Source organism: Dama dama, chromosome 22 (assembly GCF_033118175.1).
Source record: "Dama dama isolate Ldn47 chromosome 22, ASM3311817v1, whole genome shotgun sequence".
Classification (NCBI taxonomy): domain Eukaryota; kingdom Metazoa; phylum Chordata; class Mammalia; order Artiodactyla; family Cervidae; genus Dama; species Dama dama.
Genome location: NC_083702.1, coordinates 28,822,554 through 28,848,455, shown reverse-complemented (window position 1 = coordinate 28,848,455; position 25,902 = coordinate 28,822,554). Strand labels below are relative to the sequence as shown.

The window sequence follows — 25,902 nt, the reverse complement described above, 5'->3', positions numbered from 1 at the left end:
GGCAGTGAACTCCGATGGCGGCCTGCAGGCCACTGTGACGGCCGAGTGCTACTCAGGATATGCTTCCCTCTAACAGAGTGTGAAGCCACGGCACGCTACTAGATGGTTAGGATAACTAGTAGGTTTTCATCACCACAGTAAAGATGAAAACTCTAATGCAAGGCTCAAGATATTCCCCTCATTCATTTAACTTGTGTAATCATTTATTCATGCCCAAACCTTCATTAAACATCTATTATGCATGAAGTTTTGTACTCTCCACCACTATGAAGCAAAAATATAGTTCAAGACTATAATGGGCTTCAGAATACTGTTCCATCTGAGTTGACCAAGCCAAATCTCAAACTTGAAGAATACCACAATCATATTTTACTACCAGACTTCAGTATTGCTTGGAATGAGTTCCTCAAAGAACACCTTATTCATGAACAGACAAGCACTTTATTCCCAGTGCTTTAGAGTTAAGTCAGGCTTTTATGTCAATTTCAGGTTATTCCCCCTGACCCCCACCCCAAGCTCTGCTCATCCTCCCTTCTTTTGTCAGATTTAATTTCCTGTTCATACAAAAAAGTTAAAGTAGCTTCTCTTCACTTGAACTCTAGTGGCATTTAGGCCAGTGACCTCTGAGGTCATAATGCCTCAAAAACATCATTGTTAAGAATGCATACCCAATATGTTTCAATTCATCGTTACTACAGTAACTTACTGATTAAAATATAGGCTATTTTAAAACCATGTTAAAATAGCTTAAGTAGATTTGAGATAAATTTTAAAAGCAATAAAAATATTAATGAGTTCTCTATATACTTAAAGCTTCTAGATTGGGGCAGAATTTGAAAAGTCTACAACTTATGGAAAAAACTGGATCTTGAATTAAGCCTGTCAAGTCAAACAAAATGAAGCTGAAACCCTACTTCTATATCTCTCTGTTTCTAAAAATAGAGAAGTATAATGTATTAGGAGTCATAATAAAGCAGTTATTGATATTTTTGTACATCCGCATATAAAAAACTGAGTTTGATCATTTCCTCTCAATAACTATGCTATTCATGTAAAAAAAAATATGTGCAAAGAGTCTCATTCTTTATTTGCTTCAAAAAACTGATATGAAAATCATTATCTATAAAGAATTTCTATATTGTGTTTTCCTCAACTAGACATACAAAGTAAAAAGTGACTGTTCTTTAAGAGAAAACTTTGTTTGAAAATTCTCCAAAAAACCTTGAAATAACAAGGCTGCCATTGAACTTGCAAGAGAAGAATTATGCCAGAAATGATAAAGCCTAAGAGTTTAAAGGCTTCAGTTTATTCTATATAAACAGTATGAAATAAAAATAATGTCACTCCTTCACTCAAAAGGGAGGAGGAGAAAAGCAAAATATAGTTACTCAAACATACACACACACATTTTTACCCAACCTTCTGAAACTAATGATTTCAAAACTAACTCAATTTCTATAGTGCAATTCAAAGACATGAATTAATATTGCAAAAAGAAATCAATCTTTAAAAGGCATGTTGCCATCCTTTATAATCAAAGGCACTAGTAACTTACTGCTCTTAAATTTTAGGCTCACAAATGAAGATTCCTATTTTGAATCACATTGCTGACATAACCCCAAATAATTAATTAAAGAGCTGCTTCAGCCAATTTTTAATTAGTTCAGACTACTGATATACTTTTTCATAAAAGCATTATGTAATGAGTACTGTTAACATCTCCAAAGGAACTTCTGAGAATTATTCATTTCTTTCTTGTGAAGTGAGAAACAAAAAATCAAGTTCCTCCTCTGAATAAGTTAAACAAAATAAATAAATGAAAATCCTTAGGCTTTCAAGCAATTTGCAACCACTGTGCTTTTATGTAGCTTCAAGTTAAGGAGAGACCAAAAGGAAGATTACATCTTCAAATGCTCAAGTCATTTGAAAAAACCTCACAATGTATTTACATTTTTCTAAGAATACAATATTTCAGTTATAGAAATATCTATAATACGTAAATCCTGGCACTAGGGCTCTACAGCTTACTTACCACAGGCTCATTAACTGAGAAAAGAACTACTGCTCATGTAGCCATCAGCTATTTATTATTACACAGTAAAGTAACAAGCATTACTCACCAGCCTCCATCAAGATTACATTCAACTACAGGCAGAGGGGACACTGGAAGGAAAAGCAGACTCTGACTCCGCTGCTTTGTCTTGAGCGGCTCCCAAACGAGCGCCCCGGGGACCGAGCCCTCAGGAAAGGCATCGTGGCAGGGGGCCGCCTGCCACTCTGCCAGTCTGCCACCGGACTGACGTCACGCCCCAGCATGTCACTGCAGCCGCAGACTGAGGCAGCTTCTCTGGAACAGTTTGTTGTGATTCTGTACGCCTTCCAGCCAGAGGAGTAGAGTATGATTTCAGTTCCCCTCAAGTTGGCACACAGCACAGGGTAAAATACCAGCATACGTGGCTGCCAACGGCTCGTGAAGAGTGTTCGGAGGATTTTTAAATAACCTTAGCTCTCAATAGATGTTTTCTGTTAAAACGATAAGCAAACCTATTCAAGTGATTCCTTTCAAAACATTTTTTGGGGGTTGCTGTTGTTTCCAGAGTTGATCCATATTTCAAAAAATTCAGCCAATAAAAGGTACAAAGAAAGCTAAAATTGTGGAGACCTAAATGGGAAGAGAATCCAAGACCCAGGGAATATATATATATATGTGTGTGTGTGTGTGGCTGATTCACTCTGGTGTACAGCAGAAACCGCACAACATTGTAAAGGAACTATAATAGTAGTATTAGCTGCTCAGTTGTGTCCGACTCCTTTGCGACCCCGTGGACTGTAGCCCCCCAGGCTCCTCTGTCCATGGGATTCTCCAGGCAAGAACACTGGAGTGGGTTGCCATTTCCTCCTCCAGGGATTTTCCAGACCCAGGGATTGGTAGGTGGGTTCTTTACTACCAGTGCCACTTGGGAAGCCCTAAAATACTCCTATTAAAAAAAAAAAAATTGTAACTGCCTTCAGTTCTATTACCTAAAATGATGAGAATAATAATGATAATGGTTGACCACATATTATGCCAAGCACTTTACAATCTCAGCTGAGCCTCAGAACCCAACGATCTAGTATCCGTAATTACCCCCATTGTACGGAAAAGACTGAGGCACAGAGCAGTTAGGGAACCTGCCCCGCCACAACGCTAGTAGGTGACTGTTGCTGTTGTTCTTTAGTCGCTAAGCTGTGTCCCGTTCTTCTGTGACCCCATGGACTATACAGCCCACCAGGCTCCTCTGTCCGTGGAATTTCCCAGGTAAGAACACTGGAGGAGGTTGCCATTTCCTCTTCCAGTGGCACTTTCAACCCAGGGATCAAAGCTACATTTTCTGCACTGGCAGGCAATTATTTACCACTGAGCCACCTGGGAAGTCCAGTAAGTGAACTGAGCAGGACTCAAAACCCATACATCTGATCACTAAGTTATACCATTTAGCAGGAAAGATACCAGCTGTTAACATTCTGGTGAACAATCTTTTCGACCAGAGTGTGTGTATATAAACACACATTTATTCAATATAAGGAAATCAAACTATATATGCTGTTTTGCAACTCACTTTTTTAAATTCAGTAATATGCCATGGTCAGTTTTCCATATCAGTAACTATATTCTTAACTTTTCTTTTTTTGATGGCTGCCCATGACATTGATCTATACCTGATTCCGATTGGACACTTAATTTAAAACTTTTTGTTATACACAGTGCTTCAGGTCAGGTCAGGTCAGTCGCTCAGTCGTGTCTGACTCTATGCGACCCCATGAATCACAGCATGCCAGGCCTCCCTGTCCATCACCAATTCCCGGAGTTTACTCAAACTCATGTCCATCAAGTCGGTGATGCCATCCAACCATCTCATCCTCTTTCGTCCCCTTCTTCTCCTGCCCCAAATCCCTCCCAGCATCAGGGTCTTTTCCAATGAGTCAACTCTTCACATGAGGTGGCCAAAGTACTGGAGTTTCAGCTTCAGCATCAGTCCTTCCAATGAACACCCAGGACTGATCTGCTTTAGGATGGACTGGTTGGATGTCCTTGCAGTCCAAGGGACTCTCAAGAGTCTTCTCCAACACCACAGTTCAAAAGCATCAATTCATCAGCGCGCACCTTTCTTCACAGTCCAACTCTCACATCCATACATGACCACTGGAAAAACCATAGCCTTGACTAGACGGACCTTTGTTGGCAAAGTAATTTCTCTGCTACTTAACATGCTATCTAGGTTGGTCATAACTTTCCTTCCAAGGAGCAAGCATCTTTTAATTTCATGGTTGCAGTGATTTTGGAGCCCCAAAAAATAACATCTGACACTGTTTCTACTGTTTTCCCATCTATTTCCCACGAAGTGATGGGACCAGATGCCATGATCTTAGTTTTCTGAATGTTAATAAGCTTCAAGCCAACTTTTTCACTCTCCTCTTTCACTTTCATCAAGAGGCTTTTTAGTTCCTCTTCACTTTCTGCCATAAGGGTGGTGTCATCTGCATATCTGAGGTTATTGATATTTCTCCCGGCAATCCTGATTCCAGCTTGTGCTTCTTCCAGCCCACCGTTTCTCATGATGTACTCTGCATAGAAGTTAAGTAAGCAGGGTGACAATATTCAGCCTTGGCGTACTCCTTTTCCTATTTGGAACCAGTTTGTCGTTCCATGTCTAGTTCTAACTGCTGCTTCCTGACCTGCATATAGGTTTCTCAAGAGGCAGGTCAGGTGGTCTGGTAAGCCCATCTCTTTCAGAAAACAGTGCTTAAGGTAGCCTAGATACCTTTGTGCTTTCTCGTATTTATCTGTGCCAGGTAATTCTCAGAAACGACACGGATAGGTCAAAGCATGTGTGTGTCTTCAACATCTGCCTCCTTGACACTCCAAAAAGAGGTAACAATTTATAACTTAATACGTTATACTTCTTTCCCACATAAAGGATACTGACAATTACTTTTCTTCCTTGTAAATCTAATAGAAAATACAGCTTTAATTGTGTTTGTGTGTTTTAGTTGCAAGTGAGGTTAAACCTTTCTTCATGAGCTTGTTCACATGGAAGGCAATCCAGTTAATGGCTAGAAGCATGTAAGGTCTGGAGTCAGATGACTCTAAGACCAGCTCTTCTTCCAGTAGTTCTCAGACCACAGGCAAGTTACTTAGCCTCTCTTTGCTTCAATTTCCTTATAGGGAAAATAAAGACAACAATTCAATCCTCAAGGGATTTTTGTGAGAATTAAATGAGAAAAGCCATGTAAAGCAATTGGAACAGTGCCTACCACCTAACAAGTGTTTAATTAAATGTTAACTCATATTTGATGACCAATCATATCTCTTCTGCATTTCATGCCCTTCAACCAAAAAGGTGCTTCTTAATAAGACTACGGACAAACTATTTTATAAAATATACTGAAAATATCTTGTTAGCATGTTAATGACACAAAAATGTGAAGATACCTCAAAAGTGAGTTGTCTTACAATTAATCTAGCATGTAACATAGCCAGTGCTTAAAAAAAACACTCCTTTCATATGAAACTGCAATAACAAAAATTAAAATTTCAAGTTGAGAAAACAAAACTGTTTCATCACATAGCTTGAAATATAGACAAGCAAGCCGATGCAGTTTGCTATAGCCAGAAGGGTTTGCATATGTTTTAGAATAGTAGTCAGTCATTCATGGATCTGCCCTATTTTTTTTTTCCAAAGTGAAGATTTTGTGAATCTCAATTAGTCTCTGTTTAAACTTCTCACACTAAAAATGAAAACAAAACCCATTCTTGAAGACATTAAAGAAAAGTTAAAATAAGTTTTGCTATAGTTCTGAAAGCAAAGGACAGTCCCTATTAAATGACACAAACCATAACAACCTTTAAGCACAATATATGAAGGTTAAAATGCGTATTACTCCTACCCTAAGCCAATGTGACCTTGTGTTATGTAATAAAGTTCAACTGTTCACATCAACAGAGCAGGCATTACAAAACACTTATAAAATGCACTAAGAAGGAAGCTATATATTTTTCTAGTAGATCTGGCTTAGCTGTAGTCATCATTGTATATGCTCTAAAATTATCACCTCTGAAGGCAGACAATTCAGCAATCAAATGGCAGCATATGGAAATGGCAACCGAAACCAGTATTCTTGCCTGGAGAATCCCATGGATAGAGCAGCCTGACGGGTTAACAGTCCATGGGGCACAAAGAGTCGGACAGGACTGAGTGACTAACACTTATTTAATATGTACAGAATCGCAGTGCCTTGGTGGTGCTACACACGGCTGCCAGGAGAAAGCAATAATGAAGCAGCAGAGATCCGTCAAGAGACTCTGAAAGATGACCAGGAACACTGAGAACTAACAAACTGACGGGATTACCAGGAACTCCAAGAACTACCACGCTGACAGAGCGTTTGGTTTACGAAGTTACCAGCACCCTGCACTATTCCTCTAGGACCTGGGAAGCTCAGCCCCTCTGCCACCCCACCAGGGCTTACAGGACTTCCACAGGGAAAACAGGGTGCTCCGGCAAGGAACATAAAAGGGGGATTAGATAAGGTCCCTCCTCTCAAGGCCAGAACAGCCTGGAACTGACAGTTTACCAGGACAGAGAGAGCTGTAAACAGATCATTATGACATAACCTGATTTGCAGAGCACAGAAGAGGAAGTGGCTAACTGCCTGGGGGGATCTGGAAGAGGTTTAACAGAGGACAGTAAATGACAGTGGATGAACTCTTTCCAGAGGACATTGCAGTTAGAGGTAGCAGTAGCTGTGAAAGCACAAATTTAAGATGCAATCTAAACTTGACACCTACAAAAGGCACCCAATTAACAGAAGGGGGAAAAAAAAAGCATACCAATAGGGCAATTCTCACAAGCACCTGGTGAGATTTTGCCCTGCTTCTCCCCAAAGCCAAGGATGGCTAATTTAGCTTTTTACGATTCTACCCACACCACATTTTTAGGACAGGAAGCTAAGGGTGATTGTGGATATATGCCCCATTGTTTGCTGGAGCTAATAAACGCCTTTAAATCAGTAGAGAAGCCTAAATCTTGATTCATCCTGATTCTGTTTTCATCTATCTCTATGCTGTAGGGCAGGAACCATGCTTCGTTAGAAAGCCACAGAAAAACACTCCAGCGAGGGCCTGCAAAGTACTTACCACCAAATCATGTGCTTCATTCAGAGCCCTCTTTAGGGCTGTTTGTGATAATGACTGAGGATTCAGTTGTGATAACTATCATTTTTTCAGTTCTCACTTCACTTCTCAGTGGCATTTAAAACTCTTGACCACTCTATTCTTAAAAATATCACCATGGACCCGGAACTATGTGACCTGATTCCCCAGCCTTCACTTTGCAAGCCAGGCATGAAACTAAATGACTTGATCGAGCACCCAACTGTCTCTATAATTTGGTGCTAGCTTACTCATCACTAGCACCCAAAGCTGAAGCTCTTTTAATAGATGAGAAACAGACCTACCCGTGTTTTTTCCATACGGTCTCATAGTGCTGGCTAACGCAAAGCATTCAAACGTCCTATCACTTGGTAACTGATTTTTACCTCCCAGGTCACTTAATGCAAAACTTCCAGGTCAGAAAAATACTACTACAGCGAGAAGACCACAACCACATACTCAACGATGCATAGTTCTTCTAAGCTACCGGGCAATTATGTGTCTCCCTGAGACAGCGGCAGACCCATGGGTTGAAGGCTCAGTTCCACGAGACTGCCTCCACTTTAGATACCATCACAAATCCAGGTTGTTATCTCTGCTTCTGACCCCTGCCTATAAATCAGGTTCAAATGAGCCTGTCTCAGGTTTGACTGATTAGCTTAAGAAGCTCACAGAACTCACAGAAACAGTTACTTAACATTTATTAATTTATTATAAGGAATATTGGGCTTCCCAGGTGGCGCTAGCGGTAAAGAACCCGCCTGGCAATGCAGGAGACTTAAGAGATTGGGGTTCCATCCCTGCGTGGGGAAGATCCTCTGGAGGAGAGCATGGCAACCCATTCCAGAATCTTGCCTGGAGAATCCCATGGACAGAGGAGCCTGGCAGGCTGCAGTCTATGGGGTTGCAAAGAATCAGACACGACTGAACACATGCACATCAGGAATATTATAAAGGATACAAATATCCATATGGAAGGTGCACAGGCATATAGTTTACAGAGGGAAAGTCAGAATACTGATGGCCTCGTTTTCCTTTCTCCCAAATTTCCAAATTAATTCATCCTGGCACATCAGCCACCATATCGTCACAACTTAAAGAGAAACCTTAAGGCAGCACTAATTACAAAAGTAAATTAAAAATACAGTCGTGCTTCAGTATCTTCATGGTCTTGGCTCCAGCACACCATCCATCCCCAAATTCATGGACTCTCAAGACCCTTATATAAGATGGCACGGTCTCTGCATATAACTTACACGTACAGCCCCCAGCATATTTTAAATCATCTGCAGATTACTTACAATACCTGATACATTGTAAATGCTATGTAAACAGGCAAATTCAAGGTTTGCTCTTTGGTACTTTTTGGAATTCCATGCCTCGCCCCCCCAATATTTTTGATTCAGTTATTTGAATCAGCAGATACAAAATTCTCAGATGTGAAAGACTGACTTTAATTTGAAAATATGCTGTCTCTCCTACCCTCACTGTTGCTATTCAGTTGCACAATCATGTCCAACTCTTTGCGACCCCCATGGACTACAGCATTCCAGGCTTCCCTGTCCTTCACCATCTCACAGAGCTTGCTCAAACTCACGTCCACTGAGTCAGTGACGCCATCCAGCCATCTCATCCTCTGTCATCCCCTTCTCCTCCTGCCTTCAGTCTTTCCCAGCATCAGGATCTTTTCTAATGAGTCGACTCTTCCTATCAGATGACCAAAGTATCGGAGCTTCAGCTTCAGCATCAGTCCTTCCAATGAATATTCAGGACTGATTTCCCTTAGGATGGACTGGTTGGATCTCCTTGCAGTCCAAGGGACTCTCAAGAGTATTCTCCAACACCACAGTTCAAAAGCATCAATTCTTCAGCACTCAGCTTTCTTTACGGTCCAACTCTCACACTCATACATGACTAGTGGAAAAACCATAGCTTTGACTATACGGATTTTTGTCGGCAAAGTAATGTCTCAGCTTTCTAATATGGTGTCTAGGTTTGTCATAGCTTTTCTTCCAAGGAGCAAGCGTCTTTGAATTGCATTATCCTCATTATCTTCTCTTAAAAGGTGAAAATCAGGCAAAGAGTAAATTAACTCACAGAAACTGAACACTCACACCAAGTGATAGCCTGAGATAGATTCCAAACGTTCCATGGACTTACTGCACAGGTAACTCCATCACCTGAAGCTCAAGATAGAAACAAATTCGACACCACAAAGGAAGACAATCACTATGAATATAGGGAGACAATCACTATGGGTATCAACCCTCACTTGACAATGACATAACAGTTCAGATATTCTCGATTCACTACCTTCAAACTGTTCAAGGGTTGTTCCATGCAACCAGTTAGGTTTTCTATTAGGGCTAAAATTTCATAATACAGCAAACTCTGAAAATGTAGTTGAAAGAGCTGAATGATTTAAGAATCAGATTAATCCACAAACACCTGCTTAGGAAGGAACCAATTATAACAGAAAAGTCCTTCATACCACGAGAGTTTTTTCCCCCAGGGAGTGGAAGCTACTAAATATACTTGCTTACTAACAGGACTCAAAACCTTCTAATTTGAAAATATCTCTCAAGGCATTGATGAGCAACTTGGCCCTTAAAGGCCAGTTAATAAGATACTGATTCAGGCATTTTATAATCACTTTAATTTATTTCTTCTGATCCTTTCAAAACTGCTTTCATTTTTTGGGTGAGATTGGTAGCTATGACTTCCTCATAAACTGTGTCATAATTTCTGTATCTCAACAATTTATACACTTTTTCCGTCCAGCTCAAATGTTATCTCCTTGGAGAGATTTCCTCCAATCTCCTTCACTCACGATGCAGTATATATCAGGAACATATAGCAAACCAAAAAATCTGCAGTCATATACACCTACATTTCAAAGACTCTGTCAGTAGAGATGTTTGTAAACTATTCAGCAACATAAATAGAATATAACTAAACAACAGCAAAAATATACTCATGAAAAGTGGACTAATAATTTTACAGATTGGTAAAACTAAATAAAAACCAAAATGAGAGCGACACTCTAAAAGGCAACAAAGATGTGGGCATTAACACTGATTATCTTCCTTCCCTTTCACAACTATCAAATGACATCTCAGCTTCTGAGCTACAGGTGAAATGTCTGGTTATATTTACATCTCCTTTGAATATGTGAACTCTCAAACTATCTCTGGGTGTTTTCTCTTGATAGGGGGAAAATGGATTCTGAGTAGTCAATTTTTTTTAATAGGTTCTGGAATCTTTAACTGTATTTTAACTGTAACCAATAAAATTCTAGAAAGGTTCCAGGTCAAAGTATATGCCTGCCACAAATATAGTATGAAAACTTAACTGATTTGGTATACTTTAAAAATGCAATGCTAATTAAGATACATCTAATTTCCTTGCCAAGGTCCTAACTTCAATTCTGGATAAATGTATATTTTTGAACGATAGTTTGTGACTTATCCTCTACTTGGATATAGACTGATTTTCATTCTTAAAGAAATTATAAACTCTAACTGGTTTTCTATAAAAGCCTGATGTACCAATAAAACATCTATTATTCAAGTACTAGGTCGATTCTACACTTAAGCCATCTGCCTGGAGGATACATGGTCTGTTTTTGATGCAAGAATAGAATCAAACATATGACAATGTCACTAGTTTCATTATCATCAAAAAAACAGGCCTCAGAGAAACTTATTATAACAGCTGCTTTGTGCGTTGGCTTCATCAACTCAACAGGAGTATTGCTCACCCACTTGCAAAGAGGGTAGAAAAGATGCATGTTCTTAATCTTAAATGTTTTACTACCACAAAACAGGGTGAAATCCATTATGGAGACTCATAATTGAGACACAGCCTGGGGACCAAAGAGACTTTTAACATCTACAACTGACTCAATGAAGGGTCCTGCCAAGTCATCCTTTTCTCATCATGATTATATAGCACACACACAATCAGGTGGTATTGTGACAACAACTCCAAGACCATTTGCCTGCCACGTTCGAGGTATGAGTACTCTCCCTTAAAAAACAAAACAGTTTTAACTTCCTACACTTCTACACTCACATTTCTGGCAATGAAGGGGTAAGTAATTCCTTTGTCTGTTTTTATACCTCATTTGTACAAACTCCTTAGCCTACAAGTTTTTTCCTTTCTTTTAAATGAGAATACCTTATTTCAGAAGTTCACTGGAAACGTTATACATACCGCTGTCTAGCGTTCAAACAACCTGGGCTGAGATTTAATTTCCTTGGCTGCTATTAGTAGATTTTCTAAAAAATTCATTTAACAAATACTTAATGAGGATATTACTTCTTCTGTAGAAGAAACATTTGCGTGGCTCCTGCAGGAGAAGTAAACAGAAAGAGAACTGAAATGTCCAAACTAGTTGTTGGTGAGTAACTATTAACACATATGGAGAAGGAAATGGCAACCCACTCGAGGATCCTTGCCTGGGAAATCCCATGGACAGAGGACCTTGGTGGGCTACAGACCACCAAGGGGTTGCAAAAGAGTCGGACACAACTTGGTGACTAAGTAAGAACTGCTACATAAATAATACATAAGTAAGAAAATGAGATCTTCTAGCAAAAATGGATTCTGGAAACAGACTGTCTAGGTTAGAATCTTAGATCAGGCCTTAGGAAAACTACTGTACCTCTTCTGTGCCATTCATCACTAAAATGGACATAACAGCAGCATCTTCCTCATAGGATCTTTCCAAGGACTAGAAGAATGCAAACATTAAAGCCCTTCTAGAAGTATTTGACACATAACTAGAGTTCATCAAGCAACTACAATTACTGTTCTGAAAGACACATGGATCAAAAATGCAGAGACAAATGTACATGAACTTTGAGCCTAAATGCATAGAGAATGGGTAGAATCAGGAGGGTAGAAAACAGAAAAGTCATGATGAAAAAATACTGTAGTAAAAATGACTTTGGTGATGTCCGGCTTGGTCATAATGCAGTGGTTTAGAAGATGGGTGTTCAGAAGGCTGGGTGAAGAGCAGGGTTGAAGGTGTGACAAAGGAGCAAAGGAGCCTGGGCGTCACGTAGCAGGCCATGAGGAGTTGCTAAGGAGGGGGTACGATCAAAGATTAATCAAACAGGGGTTGGTGAAGGTTTGGATTTTTCACAAATGCCCCTGAGGAAGTGGATTTTTCCATATAGCAAGTTTGTTTACTGCAAAATAGGACTTACACTAACCAGCTCACCAGCACGAACAGAAAATGAAGCTGGCGTCTAAGTGGACTCCAACTGTCTGGAGATGAATGAGTCAACAAATGAATGGGAAAGAAGATGAGATTTGATACTGATTTGAAAACAAGCTGACTCAGTTCATGACAAATAGATGGGGAAAAAAATGGAACAGTGACAGACTTTATTTTCTTGGGCTCCAAAAATCACTGCAGATGGTGACTGCAGCCATGAAATTAAGACGCCTGCTCCTTGAAGGAAAGCTATGACAAACCTAGACAGCATACTGAAAAGCACGACATCACGTTACCGACAAAGGTCCGTATGGTCAAAGTTACGGTTTTTCTAGTAGTCCTGTATGGATGTGACAGTTGGACCATAAAGAAGGCTGAGAGCAGAATTGATGCTTCAGAACTGTGGTGTTGGAGAAGACTCAGCAAGGAGCTCAAACCAGTCAATCCTAAAGGAAATCAACCCAGAATATTCACTGGAAGGACTGATGCTGAAGCTAAAGCTCCAATACTTCAGCCACCCGATGCAAAGAGCCTACTCTTTGGAAAAAAATTCTGATGCTGGGAAAGACTGAAGGGAGGAGAAGGGGATGACAGAGAATAAGATGGTTGGATGGCATCACCAACTCAATAGACACGAGTTTGAGCAAGCTTCAGGAGACAGGAAGGAGGAGGAAGCCTGGCCTGCTACAGTCCATGGGCTCACAAAGAGTCAGACATGACTAAGTTGCTGAACGACAACAGTTCATATTCCTGTTTAGATTTTGAGTGAAAACGTGCCAGTGAGCTCGCAATACAGCTGACCTCTGGGAACTGCCGATGTGTAGTTATCCACCACCCAGTCTCCCATTCTTATACAGCTTTATTAGGGGAAGCAATGCCCCCAAATAAAGGATTCCCTTCCCTGGCTTCCCTGCAATCAGGTAAGATCACATTACTAAGATACAGCTGTGAACAGGTGCCATGTGGGGCCCGGGAAAGGATGCTTAAAGGGAGCGGACTTAGATAGGTAATGAATGCTTTTTGGCTCTCCTGGTTTTATTTCTCCTGGATGGAAGGACAGCCACTTCAGGACACAAAGTAACCTTGAGAAAGGAAGTCTCATGCTAGGATGGTGAAGTAGGAAAATAGAAGGATTCTAGAGCCCTGATTCCAATCCTAGAAAGCTTGTCTCTGAGGATGCTGTACTTGAAAGGGGAAACTACTCTTTAGCAGGTCAATCCCATCATAGTCAAACAGACTTCCCAAATAACACAGCTAGCCACTGAATGTTACTACAACTCACTGCAACTGAGGTCACATAACAACTATGTCCCTAAACTCAGGGGTCCACGCAGCTCTGTCACCATCGCTAGACTGATGTCAGGGATGTCTTGGTTCTTTGCTGTATTTCTCGTACCTGGCCCAGAACTTGCTGCAAAGTAGTCAATCAAGAGGGGGTTCTCCAGGGTGATGAAGCTATGGGGAGAGGGTCTGAGACCTGTCAGCAGCTATTGTTCTAGCTGTGGAGGAAGGGCTGAGATAATAAGACCAAACACAGAGAAAAGCAGCAAAAACCCTACAAGTTAAGCGTTACTGCTTCCAAACCCTACTGCCACTCCCCAGAGTTGCATCTGTGGCTTCTACAGAGTTTGAGTATATAAACTCCTACAGAGTTTGAGTATATAAACCAGCTAATTTCTCCTGCCTAAAGGTCAGATTTCCATAACAAAAGAGTCCTGTGTAAGACAATGTATTTAGGAAATGGCATAGTGATTTTCAAGGTATACAAAACAGAACAGGAAAGAAAATAACAACATAAAGTCCCTTTAGGGACTTCCCTGGTGGTCTAGTGGCTAAGACTCTGTGCTCCCAATGCAGGGGGCCTGGGGTCGATTCCTCGTCAGGGAACTAGATCATGCATGTCGCAAGTTAAGACCTGACACAGCTAAATAAATAAATTAAAATTTTTTAAAAATCCCGTTCTTCAAATTGTAAAATATTTGCTACGTCTAAACAAAGCTGCTAAATAAACAGGGCAGAGAGAACAAAGGACAAGTTCAACAATGATACTTTCACATATATTTCATGTTTTTGATAATCAATGTTTCAGCATCAATTTAGCTTCTGAAATGTGAAATTCAAATACTTTATTATCAGCAAAAAAAGAGTAGTAGTAATTAAGAGTTCCAGATAACTGAGAAATTTTAGACATTTGCTCTAAGCCAGTAGGTTTCTAAACTCAAATTCTAGTTGACTCAGAATCATTGGAGAGCTGGTGTTTTTACCTATAAAATTTCCTGAGTTTTACATGTAGGAATTATGAAGTATACTAAGCTGTTTTTTTTTTCTCCCCACATTTTAACAAAACATTTTCTCTCTATCCTTTGGTATGAGTTAGGATGTGTTCAGCAACAGAATACTCAATTAAAAAGTGGCTTGAGACTTCCCTCGTGGTCCAGTAGCTAAGATCCAATCCCTGGTCAGGGAACTAGACCCCATATGCCACAACTAAATAACCGCATACCATAACAAAGATCAAAGATCTCAAGTGTGGCAACCTGAAACAGCCAAATAAATAACAATGTGCTCACAGTCACTCAGTTGAGTCTGACTCTTTGCGACCCCATGAATTGTATCCCGCCAGGCTCTTCTATCCATGGGATTTTCCAAGCAAGCATACTGGAGTAGGTTGACATTTTTAACAATCAATACTGTTTTAAAACTGGGTGCTATATTTAAAATGGAAAAGCAACAAGGATCTACTGTATAGCACAGGGAACGCTGCTCAATGTCATGTGGCAGCCTGGATAGGAGTGGGGTTTCGGGGAGAACGGATACACGTATATGTATGGCCGAGTCCCTTTACCGTCCGCTTGAAACTATCACAATATTGCTAATCAGCTAAACGCCAGTATAATATAAAAAGTTGTCTGTTTGTTTGTTTTTTAAACAGTGGCTCAAACAGGAAAAATTCAGTATCTCAAATGGCAAGAAGAGGCAGAGCAGTCTCTGGGATGACTTAGTTCAGAAGCTCAATCATGCCATGACCCTTGGGTGGGATCCTCTGAGTCCCTTACTTTTTTCTCATGGTCCCACAGTGGCCACTGCAGCTCTAAGAATTGTGCTCTCATGGTAAAAAAGGGAACGAATTCTTGTCTTAGGCTCCTTTTTTAAGAAAATGAAGAAAACTTGCACAGTTCTTCAACTTAAACCAATAACTGGCTTACGGCCTAGGACTAACTCCCTAAGAATAATTATGATCTATACCCTAGGACTGAGGAGACTCACTTTCCCAGACACATGGAAGAAACAACCGTCAGAACAAGGTCTGGACTCTCTCCAATAGGAAGAAAGTTGGAGGGATGTGTGGACAGCAGATTGGTAGGGACCAAAAGGGTCCATCACATTCTGTGACAAAGTAATAAGCCATGTTTAAACCAACTGAAATGTAATTCATCAGGGAGAAACCAGTTCAATGCAGTAAGAGACTGGAAAACCTTAGCAATGAGCAAGCAAAGGCAGATCAAGCTGCCAGCTTTGGTTGGAAAGATCCCCTAGAGAAGGAAATGGCAACCCACTCCAGTATTCTTGCCTGGAGAATCCCATGGACAGAGGAACCTGGTGGGCTACAATCCATGGGGTTGCAAAGAGTCAGACACGACTGAGTGACTAACACAAACACACAAGCTGCCAACAGAAAAAGAAACAAAAGATGCATCCAACTGAAAACGGGAAGGATAGAAAGGTGGTACTTTCTTGGGCAGTGAAATTACTGTCAATCAAATAAAAAACTGGATTTGAAAACTACTAGTCAGGAATGTTTTCCTATTGAAAACAACCTGTGTGTCAATTACTACTCTGATTGTTAGGTCAGTTAAATATTTCAAAAAAGCTATTTACACATTAGATATAAAAGACAAAATACGAAAGGAATAGATACCCTAACAAATAACAGAGCACATTCAGTTCTTAAATACTGTTCTTAAAACTTTTGTTCAGGTGCCTGAAGATCAATGGCATAACAGTATGGATACTTAAACACAATCTTTAGATATGGGCCACTTTCATAGGCTTCCATTGAAAAGTTTCAAAAAACAATATATACTAGTTTTTTTGGACCTAAAGATAAAACATCCTGATTATTCAGAATTCCATCTGAAAGTCCCAGTGTCAGTTCGAGGGCCCAGCATAAATACGTAGAATTGTCAGGAATGTAAAAATTCAGCTGCTATGGAAAACACTTGAGTTCCTCAAAAAGTTAAACGCAGAATTAAAATTACCTTACTACCTACCAATTCAACTCCTAGATATATACTCTGAAGAATGGAAAACAGGAACTCAAACAAATACTTGTACACAAATGTTCCTAGGGGCAGGCTTCACAAAAGTCAAAAAGCAGAAACAACCCAAACGTCCATCAGTGGATCAATGAGTAAAGAAAATGTACCACATACACACAATGGAACATTATTTACCCACAGATGCTACAACATGGCTGAACCTCAAAACCATTACGTTAAGTGAAAAAAGGCAGACACAGAAGGTCACATACTGAATGTCACATTCATAAGGAATACTCAGAGATTACTCAGCGAAGGTAAAGTCATAGAGACAGAAAGCTGATTAATGACTGCCAGGGACTGGGGGAGAAGGAAGAAATTGGGAGCAACCGCTTACTAGGCACAGGGTCTCCTTTTGAGGCGATGAAATTATTCTGAAACTAGTTAGAGGTGATGGCTATCTACCACCGGGAATAAACTGAATGCCACTGAACCATAGGCTTTTAAATGGCTTATTTTATGCTGTATGAATTTTAAAAATATTAAAAAATAACTGATACAGCTGTAATATGAAATATGTGACAATCTGAAGGAAGACATGCAATTAGAATTTAGTCGATACTGATCAGGAGTACTTCGGCCTGCTACAATACAGCACAGCATTCTACAATTCTTCCTCCAGTTGGATATAATCTGGGATCTTTCTCATTACATACAACATTCTAGGATTTAATATGTGAATCTACATTCTGAATTTCAGATTAATTCTCACAACACAAATGCCCATCCAGCTCATTTAGGAAAAAGCCAAGTTAAAAAGCATTCTGATCTAAATCACAAATGAAAGAGAACCTAATTATTTACCATTACGGGGAGCCCTAAGGAAATTTCTTGGTAGTTTAGGACCCTCTAACAACACTTTATAGCTGTTTTTGCTTCTCAAGAGAAAGATGGAATAAATAGACTGTTCGCTACCACTGTTGTTTGAAAAGGAAGGTTCTATGGGTCACCAGAGTGGTCCATCCAAGAAGGCAGACCTTCCTACAGTACGGTGTAACAAGGGGAAAGAACAAGCAACATTTGCAACTCTGTGCCAAAACTCTACATGTTCTGGAAATAAAACTCCGTATTTGGAGCTTTCCTGGTGGTTCAGTGGTAAAGACTCCTTCTGCCAATGCAGGAGACATGGGTTCAAACCCTGATACAGGAAGATTCCACATGCTGTGGAGCAACTAAGTCCGTGAGCCACAACTCCTGAGCCCACGTGCTGCAACCACTGAGCTTCTGTGCCTGAGAGCCTGTGTTCTGCACCAAGAGAAGCCGCTGCAGTAAGAAGCTGACACGCCGCAGCTAGAGAGAGGCCCTCACTCACCGCAACCAGAGAAAAGCCCACGCAGCAACGCAAGACCGAGCCCAGCCGGAGACAAACCGACAACAGCAACAACAAAAAAGCCCAACTCCATGCTTGCCTGGAAATCTCCATCCAGAGGGAGCAACCCCAGCAGTCCTGGGGCCAGGAAATATCTGGGTACTGAGACGCTCACCCTGGGATCGGCAGAAGAGGCAAAAGCCAGGTACCACCTGGCACTTCACATGGAGAGCATGAAGAGACCCTACTTGTGGGTGTCTATCCCTTATTGTCTTACAAGTGCTGTTGCACTGTGGCTGAAAGAGAACTCCAATGCTGACAGAATCTAATACATTTATAAGCTACAAAGCATACATATAGACTTTATTTTCTTGGGCTACAAAAATCACTGTAGATGGTGACTGTAGCCACAAAATTAAAAGACACTTGCTCCTTGGAAGAAAAGCTATCACCAACCTAGACAGTATATTAAAAAGCAGAGACATTACTTTGCCAACAAAGGTCCATCTAGTCAAAGCTATGATTTTTCCACTAATCATGTATGGATGTGACAGTTGGGACTATAAAGAAAGCTAAGCATTGAAGAATTGATGCTTTTGAATGGTGGTGTTGGAGAAGACTCGTAAGTGTCCCTTGGACTGCAAGGAGATCAAACCAGCCAATCCTAAAGAAGATCAGTCCTGAATATTCATTGGAAGGACTGATGCTGAAGCTGAAACTCCAATACTCTGGCCACCTGATGTGAAGGGCCAACTCTTTGGAAAAGACCCTGATGCTGAAGGAAGGAGGAGATGGGGATGACAGAGGACGAGATGATTGGATGGCATCTCCAACTCGCTAGACATGAGTTTGAGCAAGCTCTGGGAGATGGGGAAGAACAGGGAAGCCTGGTATGCTGCAGTCAACGGAGTTACAAAGAGCTAGACACGATGGAGCAACTGAAGAACAACAACAACAACATATTTCACAAGTCAATGGCACAAATTTTACTTTTAAAGTGTACTTATTAAAGCCACAGAATTTTGAAGTATTGTCATATTAACATCCAATGAATATTCATTGGAAGGAATGAAGCTCCAATACTTTGGCCACTTGATGCGAAGAGCTGACTCATTGGAAAAGATCCTGATGCTGGGAAACATTGAAGGCAGGACGAGACGGGGATGACAGAGGATGAAATGGTTGGATGGCATCATCGACTCAATGGGCATACGTTTGTGCAAACTCCAGGAGAGAGTGAAGGACAGGGAAGCCTAGTCTATGGGTTCGCAAAGAATCAGACACAAGTTAGCAACTGAACAACAACAACAACACATTAATTTTACAGTTATGCGGAAAGGGTCATCAGCAACATTTTAGAAGCAGGAATCTAAATTAGGCCAGAATCAACTCACTGCAAAGCTATTTGGATAAAATCCCAGATGTGATGTGCACAATAATTGAAGGAAACAACAACAAAATATCTCACACACATAAAGTATTCTTCCTGCCTCAGTAAAACAAATAAATATTTATCTAGCAACATCTTTTGGATTATATGAGCTGACCCACTGAGCAAAATCTTAGGCCAAGCAAACTGGCAGCTACCTCCCTGAAGCGTGGAGTTGGATGGAGTGACGGCCACTGGCAGGGAGGGCAGACACTCCCCGCCCCAATGGCATTATGCCTGACCCACTGCACGTGTTTACAGTATCCACCTGGCTCTCAGGCATTCGGGCGTGTCATCCCAGGATTAAAAGAGTAACTATAAAAAAATATTTACGTACACTTCTGGGTCTGACTCAAGCATGTTATTTTCTCTGGCACTGATTTTTCACCTCCCTTCTTGATGTACTGTTAACTTAACTGTCTTTTTGTTACAAGCCATTTCAAATTCTTCATGGCAAGAGGTGGTTTGTAAATGAACGGAAGTTTCTAGTGCTTGAACCAGCTCTGCGCTTATTCACTACTTCAATTAGCAATGATTGAGTGTGCTTAGCAAGAGGGGCTGATGTGCACCCATACGAGGGAGCACACATACAACTACACTGTGTAATTCCCGCAGCTAAGAACAAACGCATCATTAAACTAGGCGATGCTTACTACATCTTCGAAGATACTTCTATCAAGATTTTTATAAACTACAGGAATGTTTGGTGTACAAAACACATAAAATTGTTACCCACTAATTAGGCATTAATTATGAAATGAACACAGACATGCCTAAACCCAAATCATCTGCTAACTCTGAAAAAATTTTAAAAAATGCATCTGCATGTGAGGATGTTTGTAACATATAATTTCAAAGAGAGTTGGGCAGTTAATAGAATACTTTTTATTAACCAAAGTCCACAGCTTAGTCAAAGTCCGTTAGCTGTTACCTAATGTCATTTTTCTATTTCAGGACCCCATCCAGGGAACCATGTTATCTCCGGTCATTGTGTCCTCAGGCTCTTCTTGGTTGGGACACTTCTCGGAGTTTCCCTGTTTTTCCTGATCCTAGAGTGTTTATGTACAGTGTCTTTTTTAAAAAATTAATTTATTTTTTAATTGAAGGATTAATTGCTTCATAGAATTTTGTTGTTTTCTGTCAAAACACCAACATGAATCAGCCACAGGTGTGTACACAGTCTTTGTCTTTAGTCTTACAGACACTGTTCACTTTCCAAGTCACTTTGGTCCATAACTTTCTGACCCAGTAAGGTTGTGTCATAAATCTGTTAACAGTTAGCTTCTTTTATCACAGTTTGCATCCTGTCCTGTGATTCCCTAAGTGATTTTTAGAATATGCATAGAGTTTTGTTTCACACTGTGTGAGTAAAATCCAGTGGGTTTCGTCCAGTTACCTCAACTCCAACATTACACAGAACAGTTTACCACCCTAAAAATTACCGGTGCTTCACGTGTTCAACCCTCCTTGCTCCCAAACCCCTAATCTTTTTATTGACTCTATAGCTTTGCCTTTTCCAGAATGTCCATGGAACCATACAGTTCTGCTGACTTTTTAGATTGTTTCTTTCATTTGGCAGTCGTGGTTTAGTCGCTAAGTCATCGTCCGACTCTTGAGACCCCATGGACTGTAGCCTGCCAGGCTCTTCTGTCCATGGAAATTTCCAGACAAGAATACTTGGCGTGGGTTGCTATTTCCTTCTTCAGGGGTTATCCTAACCCCATTGGAAAAGACCCTGATGCTGGGAAAGAATGAAGGCGGGAGGAGAAGGGGAGGACAGAGGATGAGATGGTTGGATGGCATCACCAACTTGATGGAAATGAGTTTGAGCAAGCTCTGGGAATCAGTGATGGACAGGGAAGCCTGGTATGCTGCAGTCCATGGGGTAGCAAAGAGGGAGAACCAAGTGAGCAACTGAAATGAACTGTGTCTTTCTGTGGCTTGTCCATTTCTTGTTACTGTTCTATAATATTTCTTTATATATGGATGTACCAGTTTGTTTATCCATTCACCTCTTAAAAGATATCATTTTGGCTGCTTCTAGTTTTGGCAACTATGTATAAAGCTGCTATAAACATCATGTACAAGGTTTTGGTGTGGACATAAATTTTCAACTCATTTGGGTAAATACCAAGACGCATGATTGCAGAATTGTATGCTAAGACTATCTTTAGCTTTATAAGAGACTGCCAAACTGTCTTCCAATTTTGTGTTTCCAACACAAGAATGTGCGTCATGGAGTTTCTGTTGCTCCAAGACATTACCAGCAGATGATATTGCCAGTGTTTTGGATTTTAGCCAATTTCAAAGGTATGCAGTGTTATCTCACTATTATTCAACTTGAATTCCCCAATGACAAACCTGTTGAGCATCTTTTCATATACTTCTTAGCCATCTGCGTATTTTCTTTGGCAAGATGTCTACTCAAATCTTTGTTTGCTCATATTTTAATTGAGTTGTTTTCTTACTGTTGAATAAAGACATTTTTTATAAAAGAACTGGTTTTTGTTCAGATTTACACAATTTACTAGAGAAGAGATTATAAATCAATCTCATCATTTCACCTAGGTCAGCAAATACAGAACCAACAAAAAACTACTTGATTCTTTGGTTTTATATTTTTTTTAAAAAAAGCAGTACATACAATGAAATCAATCTCAAACACCAGTCTTCCGCAGAGAAATAATCGAAATTAAGGTACATTCATGAAACAAGTGCACCATAGAGCTTTTAACACATTTATTATAAATCCTGAGCACATTCTGGCTTTATAAAAGATTGAGAGCTGTGTTATTTAAAATACAAGACATGTAAAATAAATGGCTCAGCCTGTCCACTACCAGGGCTTTGGTAAACATCTATGTTCCATTTCCATACTTCAGTCAAGCTTAATGGTGCAGACACCAAGTCAGTCAACTGGTCATTTTTCTCAGATGGCTTTTTATCTGGAGATGTGGCTAATAACAATACAAAGGAAACTAACTTCTTTATTTTCTGTAGGAATTATAACAGCATTCAATGGGACAATATGATGTATGCATTCAACCACTGGTTTTTAAAAAACATCTACTGAAGAGGTTTTTGATTTTCTCTTTGTGTGAACTTGTTTTTTGAGGAAAAAGAAAAATCTTCGGTGAGTGTGTGTACGAAATGCTATTCTAGTGTCTGACACAGACAAGCAAAAAGAAAAGTGCTTCTGTTGTTCCCATTTTTAATGACTTCCCCCTTTCATATCCACCAAAACCAACCATTTAAGATTTAATCACACAGCTTTCCTTGAATGATACCAAAAATTTCGGCTATTCATTAAGTCGTAGATCGTCTTTCCCTCTGAAAAAATCCATAGCAGAAAAAGTTCAACTAAAACTAAAAACAATTTAACCGTATTTTTAAAATATAGGGATATGTGAAATGTTACTCCAGTATGCTTTTCAAATAAGAGTAGGTTACCCATAAGCACTCATTATATAGTAAGTTAGTCTATTTAAATTATGATTGCCAATTCATGACAGGAAATTTAAGCAAGAAACAGAGGTAGTCCAGAGCAGTACATATCCAAATGAATCACGAAGCTTTTGTAGTTGCTTCTAAAAACAAAACAAATCATGTGCGCACACATACACACACCCAAACAAACAACAAAAAACTCACGACAGTCAAGAATCTGCCTGCAATGCAGGAGACCCAGGTTCGATCCCTGGATCAGGAAGATCCCCTGGAGAAGGTTAACAACCATAGACAGAGGAATATATATCCATGCACAATTGTATTTTTGGGCTTCCCTAGTAACTCAGAATGTAAAGAATCCACCTGCAATGCAAGAGACCCAGGTCCCATCCCTGGGTCAGGAAGATCCCCTGCAGAAGGGAGTAGCAACCCATTCCAGTATTCCTTCCTGAAGAATCCTGTGGACAGAGGAGCCTGGAGGGCTCCATGGGGTTGCAAAGAGTCAGACACGACTGAGTGGCTAACAACGACAGTAGTCTTGGAGGACTAAAAATAGAAGCACAAGCAACAAATTTATTGTTAAAGAGGTCTGACTGCATTTCAAGTTTGGAAATACAGTTACATTTTGAATGTACCATATATCACTACCCACACAGTAGTATCTTTTAAAAGGATTATTAGTTTTTAAAAAATATATGTAGACAAGTGAAAGAAAATAGAACATAACAGTCAGATGATCCCAATGCCTAGAATAATCTGTTGACACACAGAAATAAATAAATGAAATATACACAGATGATTTGAAAATTTAGAAGCTCCTTTAGGCAGAGAGTAAGAAGTAAAACCCATCTAAACCCTACCCTTCCAATCCAGGCAACCTGTTATCACCTTCTACTTCAGATATACCAATTATTATAATCCCTTCCTTCCTTTCACAGAAGCAAAGTCAGTTATATAACTTTAGATATATTTTTCACAGAGAAAATGATTTATTTTATGGAGCAACATTTCTGTTCTATAGTATTTTTGGATACCGCTGCTAAGATCATGAATTTTTAATATAGAAGAATGTGCTGTTATCACTTGTTCTTGTTAGGTCTAATGAAAAGTAACGTTCCTTTCCCAAATGAGAATAAAACACAGTTATTCCTCATCCTCTAGTGTTTTTGACAACTGGGTTAAATGGTTTGTATTTTTTTTAACTGCTGGTGTCCCCAACTTTTAAATTTACAAAGAAGGTCAATAGTTGGGGTTTGGGCAAAAATAACTCAGTTCAAGCATGTGACACTGCAGGAGAAAACATCTTGAGCAAAAATTACTGGTGACCTCTGTTACAGCTCTCTGCAGAACACTGTCCCTGAGAGGTGTAAAGCCATGCTACTCGACAATCCCATTTCTCTTTCATTCACATCCACAACTCCTGGAGAAGTTACCTGTCTATTGGTCCAAAGAAGTTTCAGCAGATGCTCTTATTCTCTAATTTATGGAGATAACTGAAATCACAATACCTGTGTCCTTCCATTACCACACCTGGACTGTCAGCTTCTAGGATAGTATCCAATGATCCTGAATCAGAATCCTCCAGCTTATCTTAGCAAATCTTTGATCTGCAGACATGTTTTTCATTGTTTTTTAAAGGCCACACTTTGGGATGATGTGTTTTGCAGCAATAGGTAAATTAATGTAACCCATTAAAATTTTCCTAAAGATTTCAGGTATTACTAAGATTTCTTCAGTATAAAAGCACTCTTCTTTCAGTTCTTCCATCTTTCTCCTTCTGCCAAAACTTCTCTAGAGTCCACACCATTAAAACTGCTTTCTCAAAGGTCAATCAATACTCTCTTAATTGCTACATCAATGATCTGGGTTCTTTTTCTCATCCCTTTGATGCCTATAGAGCTTTTGACAACTGGAAATCTTTACACCCTTGGCTTCCACGACAGTGAATTCTCCTGAGGACCAACCCAGGCTCCCTGGACTAATTTTCTGATTTTCTTCATGTGCTATATTTTTATTCTTATCCATGAATTACAGGTTACTTCTCTGAGGTTCTGACTTCCATCCTCATCTTTCCCACGATAGGTACGGTAGTACCAACTGCCACAACCAGCTTATCAAGTACAAATGTGTGAGGCCTTACGCCAACCTCTTTGTATAGTATATAGATCATCCCATGGGCTTCCCTGGTAGCTCAACTAGTAAAGAATCTGCCTACAATTCAGGAAACACTGGTTTGACTTCTGGGTAGGGAAAATCCCCTGGAAAAGGACTAGACTACCCACTGCAGTATTCATGGGCTTCCCTGGTGGCTCAGACATAAAGAATCCACCAGCAATGCAGGATCCCCGGGTTGGGAAGATGCCCTGGAGGAGGGCATAGTAACTCCAGTGTTATTGCCTGGAGAATCCCCATGGACAGAGGAACCGGGCAGGCTACAGTCCATGGGGTCACAAGGGGTCGGACACAACTGAGCAAGTAAGCATAGGACAGCACAGATCATCCCATATTTGCCTAGCCTCTCAACTTCTCGGCGCCTAATATACTCTGCAATTCTGGCTTATCTACCACTTTAGTCAAGCTTTCTTTTCTTTTCCGGTAGTGAACTGAATTCCAAATACCTTATTCTGGAGTTTATCACCATCTTCCCAGTGTTTAGAAAAGTGCTAGACGTACAGCAGTATCTATGAAGCACATGGTAGGATATTTGTTGCATAAACAACTGGAAAACCCACACATATCCCATCTCTTTTGACATAGGGTGGGCTGCCATACAAAACTAGACTACTGGCTTCAAAGCTACAAGGATTATAATTAGGAGTTCAACCTGCTGGTCCCATTTCTAAAGCACATTTATACCATTCCATTTATCTTATAAATCACCAGCATTCAAAAGTTGTGCAAGACCTTTACAGAGAAAACTGCAAAATACTGAGTAAAGTTTTAACAGTTCTTAGGAGCTGGAGGAATATCCATATATATCAT

General features: G+C 40.1%; 1 protein-coding gene across 5 annotated transcripts in view; it reads right to left on the bottom strand.

Annotated features, from left to right (window-relative positions):
• The window catches only part of PLEKHA5 (pleckstrin homology domain containing A5), a 251,906-nt gene that overhangs the window by 117,896 nt on the left and 108,108 nt on the right, over positions 1–25,902 (bottom strand). Inside the window, exon 1 of one of the 5 annotated variants that reach the window (XM_061125097.1) lies at positions 2,121–2,259. The exons of the other annotated variants lie outside the window; for them this stretch is intronic. The gene's annotated coding sequence lies outside the window, so the exon portion shown is untranslated. Of the gene's footprint in view, positions 1–2,120; positions 2,260–25,902 lie in introns of those variants that run through there. 5 annotated transcript variants of the gene reach the window in all.